Source organism: Crassostrea angulata, chromosome 7, assembly GCF_025612915.1.
Source record: "Crassostrea angulata isolate pt1a10 chromosome 7, ASM2561291v2, whole genome shotgun sequence".
NCBI lineage: Eukaryota > Metazoa > Mollusca > Bivalvia > Ostreida > Ostreidae > Magallana > Magallana angulata.
Genome location: NC_069117.1, coordinates 35894149 through 35900326, shown reverse-complemented (window position 1 = coordinate 35900326; position 6178 = coordinate 35894149). Strand labels below are relative to the sequence as shown.

Below are 6178 nucleotides of genomic sequence, written 5' to 3'. Positions count from 1 at the left end.
CTCTTTTGACTGTTAAAAAGTGTGAAAAGACAAAACATCGCAAGACGTTTGTATTACTGTTTGTGCATTGCATTACGATAATTTGGACTGCATTTGGTCGTGTCTGAATGTGTGCATGTCCACTCTTTTGAGGAGACTGGACGCAATTGCTAAAATGCATGCAACGAATGTGAGACATCATGCAACCTATGCAAGAGCCAAAACATTCTGATCACAAAGTGTTGTATAGTGCGCCAATATTGCGATAGGGTTTTTAGGTAAGCTTAAATAGCTTTCAATAGAATCATGCAACATCAGATGGTCCAAGTTAGCCTTGTTTTGTTCTTTTGATTAATTAAACTTCAATTTCATTGGAATTCATCAATTGTCTGCTGGTATATTGTAGATGTGGATAAGGATATTCTGCCATGCTTCACATCAAAAGAAGATGCCATGCCTCATTTTGCAGTGTCCAAAGGTCCAAGTAAGCATTGTTTTTGTCAAACTTTAAAGGAAGATACTTAGCCTTGTACCTCTCTGAGCATTTCCTCAGGATTAATCACTGTATTATGTATATTTCAGATGTAAAAGGAATATTTTATACCCTTCCGTACTACAACGTGACATACCGTCAAACTTCTTTATATTGAACTAGATTGGACTGTTAAAAAACTTCAAGATATCCAAGTATTTGAGATATCGAGGGTAAAATACTTAAATAAATAATTTGGACTTATAAATCACTTCGTCATATCCATTGTATTTGAGATATCAGTGTTTGAGAATTCAAAGTTCAACTGTACTATACTTTGGGTCATATGAAAATAGAGGAGCCATACCTCGCTCTGCATTATCAGATGATTTAAGCATGCAAGCACATAAAAAAGTATTTTGAAAAATAAAAAAATGTTGGAAAAAAAAACTTTGAGAAGAATATGATAAAAAAAAATTTAGTCAGTACCTAACCGCACAAAAATTAAAAACGGAAGGATTTACAGAAAAATAATCATTGAACTAATATTTCAGAACAAGATCCTGTTCCACTCTCTGCTTTGGACACAGTATATCTTGGGGTCATTTTAGATGAATGAAGAGCCAATCAGGTGAAATGAACTAGCTTCATTTATTTTATACTAATTTGTAAACAAGTGATAACAATTTATATCAGTAACTTTTGTTGGCAGGGTCGATAGTGCAAGGTCATCAATGATGCGGGAGGAGGCTGGAAAGCCTGAAGAAAATCCACATGTCCAAATGGATGACTCCTTTCGCACACAGCCACTGTCGATCACAGGGATCCAACTCGGATGAGCTTCTTGGTACGCTGATCCTTGACATTTGAGGAACCTTCCCAAGCAAGAGTACACCTGTCATGTGTGCAGTTTCGATAATACAATGTATAAAAAATAAGTATAAATTTTGTTAATCATTCTAAAATTATCATTTTGTTCATTGACCATCAGATTGTGAAAGATGTATGATACATATCTTAATGGATTTATAGACTATTCAATTATTAATAGAGTGTAAAATGCAAGATTTTGATATTTTCTTACAGAAATTGATTAGTTAATTATCTAGCATTAACAAACTATAGTAGAAGGCTTAAAAGTGGATGTAAATGCATACTTTGATCTGAATTTTAAGGGGTTTTTTGGGGTTTTTTTTTTTTTAATTTTCAACTCCTGACAGTATATACAACAGTCAGTTATAGAAAGCAACGTTTGTATTTTTCATGTTCAGGTTGGTAATTGTATTGCTATATGATCTATAGATTGTAACTCTATATGATAGGTCTGCATTTTTTCTTTCTTGTGAAAATACATGTACATGTCATTTACAATTTGTATAAACTTAATGCATTATCTGTGCTGTTTATATTTTTTTATGACATGCTTTTACTTACTGAGTTCAATATGAAGGACTGTATATAAGGTATCTTTAACATGTTTGGGAAAATTTCTGTATAAGGTCAGACGGCACGTTCCTCGAGAATCTTTTTTGTATCTCCTCATAATAAAGAGTTCCAATTAAAAATATTAATTTCATGATTATTATAAAAATTATTAAAATTCAAGTGATTGAGGTTATGTGTCTAAATGGCCGAGTGGTTAGAACCGTGGCCGCTCACTGCCAGAAGTGTATAGGTTCTAGAAGTCGTGAGTTTAAAGCCCCACCCCGGCCGAGATAGAGTTTCAATACAGTGAATTTTGCTGTGCTGTGTATGTATTTGTTTTTATATCAGCAATTCAAGTGTATTTTCAAGAAGATTATATAGGAAATTGCATACTCTAGTATTTTGCAGAAATGCCTGGTAAGGTACCCTAATTTTTTGCAAGAAAGCTTGTCAAAGTAGTAGTAAACCAACAAATTCCTGGGAAAAGTTATACAAAATTGAGGAATGTGTCGTCTGACCTTAATACGTTAATCATTTGTACTATTTATTTGCAAACTCTAATTTGGCCTATTTCTTAAAGTAATTTTATATAAGCCCTGATGAGAAAATTACATGTGAAATTAGACAAGAAGTTCTGTATATATAGCTTCTTTTCATGTATCATACATCTATTTTACAAACAAAAATCATAATTTTAATGAAGAGGAGTTTATGAAAAGCTGTTTTTAAATTGTCTTTTATGTATCACAGCTTCTTTAAAAATCTGTTATACACTGTACGTACAAAAAATATCCAGAGTAACTTGGAGAAAATTATTTATTTACTATTTCAACATTTTTGATAGCTGAATCTTGAAGTTGTGCATGTAGTTTATGTGTTAGAGATAAGCCCTCCTTTGTTGTATTTCTTCATGTTTTACAATCATCTTGCTTGTGTTACGTGCATGTACTGTGTTATATTCTGATCTTTTACATGGACTATACAACACTTGAAAATGTGAAAGACATGATTTTTATATTGATGGGCTGTATTGCTGTGCTTTTTTTTTTTTTAGCAAACCATTATATTAATAAGTTATGAATTACATGTATTAGTTTGTTACTATATTATGAAAGCTGAATGGAATTATTTTTTGATTTATTATAACTTTTGGCTTTAGATTTATAACTAATATTGAAAGTTTTGTATGTACATATGTATTACTAAGGCCACACCAATATACCCGGTAATTTCTTGTTCATCAGACATCCAATTAAAGAGGTACACGCTGGTGAGCGATTGCTTGATAACATTAAAAATTTTTGTAGGCAACATATTTGGGCAGTACATAAATAAATTTGTGCTGGTGATTATATTTTTTCTGCTTGTTTCTAATATATGAATAAATATGATTTAAAATGCCAAAAAATAAAGCAGATTTAGAGCAGAAAACAGTGCAGAATTTCCTGGATGCGGGAAATCATAATGATATTATTTTTAAATTAGTTTTTATTTGAATACAATCGTGTGGGTCAGACGAACAAAAAATTATATTGGTGTGGCCTAACATAACTTCTTAATATAAAGAATTAATTAGTTTACATAGACTGTGCTTATAAGTACTATGAAATATGTATCATAAACACTAATAAATCAGCAAGAATTTAATCAGAATTATGTTCTGTGTTTGTTTGTATTAATAAGATATGTATGTGGAATTCTTCCATGGGAGCATTACCAAATGTGGAATTGCATGCATTCTTGTAATTAATGATGCATCTTCAATTGCTCTCCATTTTACATCTACACTTTTCTGAAAGAGGAAATTTATTAATGTCTGAAAAATATCCAATCATTTATTTTACGGGAAAGTTAAATTAAGTATTCCCGATAGTAATAAATGTCAGTATTCAAGTGAGCAGTGCTGGCAAAATGCTGCCTTGATCTCGAGACATATTCATTTGTTCTTTAAAATGTTTTCGGCACAATAATTACGAATTAAAATTTTCCTGGATACGGAAGTTAGCAAGAAATAATTGTCTTGTTTATTCCGGGGATTTTATCCAAAGAGTTGGCTTTTCACATTCCGGATATGTAATTATTTACAGGGCAAACGATACGTGGGAAATTGCTAAGTGGTCAAATTTTTACCGATACGAACGTAAAAATGTTAACTCACTTGAGGAAGAGTCAATGAGTGGTGTTCGAATAGCACAATAAGTCAGTTGTAACGGTCTCCTTACTAAAACACACCAAATATTCATCTAAATTTACTTATACTTATAAAGTACATTTTTTCAAAGTTCGGTCACTGCATTATCCCGGAGACGGTGCTCACATTTATTCGATTTTGACTGATACAGGACACAAGTTATCGTCAGAGTTATCGGATTTTTAAAAAAAAATTGTTTCAGATTATTCCCGACTGGTCTCGTTGCCAAGGAAAGGTTTAACAAAATGTGGTGTGGGAATTTATGTATGTGCTAATTATTGACCTTATTAATAATTATTATTCATATTCGTCTAAACTACAAATTTAACAACTTAAGGACTCTCGTGTGTCTTTAGGGCTAGCTGGTGTCTTCTTGTCTAATTGTAAATGTTTCTGTTTGTGAATTTATACAAGTAGAATACTTTTTATTTGATAGTTATATTGATAGTGTGGTGTTTTTCGTACTCCCCATTAATATTACAACAATTTTGCGTTAGAGTGGAAAAGTCATTTGCTTCAAGTGAAACGCTATACAAGAACGAAATGAATGTGTTTTGTGTGTTGAATACGCTTATCATTGAATGAAATATACGTGCACGTTTTTCATTTTTCCGATTCATTTATTCTGGAACATTTTTTTTATTGTTAATTTTACTTTACTTATTCACACCGTAGTAGAGATGGTACGCGATGTGTATTAATATATGCAATTGTTGTTTATATCGCGTATATAGGAAATTTAATTACATTTTATAGAAAATTGAAATCTGAAGAGCAGAACAGATAGAAGGGGCTAATTTCAACAGCATTCAAAATTTTAAAAATGTTTCGACATTACTACATGTAGCTGACACAATCTCATTTTAATTCGTTTGGTTTCGAAGTACATGTTATCATAACAATAAAACAATTGTATCCATAAATACATGTACAATGTCAAACACAGAACATATATATTTAACAGATTGGAATGGTACATATACCATTGACATTTTCAGTAAAAACTGGACACAAATAATATGACACTCGTCTCTTTTTTGAATTTCAGATGTTATTACGAATTCCTTTATTTCTAATTACATCTTCCACCTAAATTCCTGTTTCAATTACTAAAACTGATGATATGATAGTATTACTATGGTGCCGCCGTTTGTCTAATATGAAATACTTCGTTTCATATGAATTTATATAAAATACCAGAAAGGTGTCTCTCGCTTAACTAAGTTTCAACAGTCGTGCACTCTCCATTCTTGTGTGTTGGACCCGTAAATGGTGAAGGGTTGGGGTTAAGATAGCGGTTACGATTAGGGTTGACATAGGGGTTAGGGTGGAGGCTGGGGTGGAGTTAGGTTTGGTGTAAGGTATGTGGGGGGTTAAACTTAGGCTTAGCTATAGGGTTGAGATGGAGATTGAAATTAGGGTTAAGGGGGGGGGGGGGTAAAGCTAAATTGAGGGTTAAGGTTGGTATTGCAGTTAGGGTTAAGGTGGGGGTTGAAGTTAGGGTTATGGTATGTTGAAGAAAGAGTTAGGGTTTAAGTGAGGGTGAGGGTTATGGTGAGAGTTGAAGTTAGGGTTATGGTACGGCTTGAAGTTAGGGTTAGGGTTGAAGTGAGGGTTAGAGTTATAGTGAGTTGAAGTTGGGGTTTGGTTTAAGGTTGGAGTAAACTTAGGGTATAGTGAGGGTTGAAGTTCGGGTAATGTTATAATGAGGATTGAAGTTGGGGTTAGGGTTGAAGTAGGGTTAGGGTTGAATTAGGGTTAGGGTTGAATTAGGGTTGAAGTTAGGCTTAGGGTTGCTGTGTGGATTGATGTTAGGTTTAGGGTTGAGGTGAGGGTTAAGGTTATGGTGAGTTGAAGTTGGGGTTTGGTTTAAGGTTGGGGTTAACTTAGGGTTATGGTGAGAGTTGAAGTTAGGGTTATGGTACGGCTTGAAGTTAGGGTTAGGGTTGAAGTGAGGGTTAGAGTTATAGTGAGTTGAAGTTGGGGTTTGGTTTAAGGTTGGAGTAAACTTAGGGTATAGTGAGGGTTGAAGTTCGGGTAATGTTATAATGAGGATTGAAGTTGGGGTTAGGGTTGAAGTAGGGTTAGGGTTGAATTAGGGTTAGGGTTGA

The 6178-nt window shown here is 33.3% G+C and overlaps 1 long non-coding RNA gene across 1 annotated transcript; it reads left to right on the top strand.

The window, feature by feature from the left end:
- The first annotated feature begins 383 nt into the window (after nucleotides 1–383).
- LOC128155643 (uncharacterized) lies at nucleotides 384–3529 on the top strand. Its single transcript, XR_008239626.1, has 4 exons — nucleotides 384–463; nucleotides 562–684; nucleotides 1006–1082; nucleotides 1164–3529. It is a non-coding gene; the product is annotated as an uncharacterized LOC128155643 (long non-coding RNA).
- Nucleotides 3530–6178: the final 2649 nt, after the last annotated feature.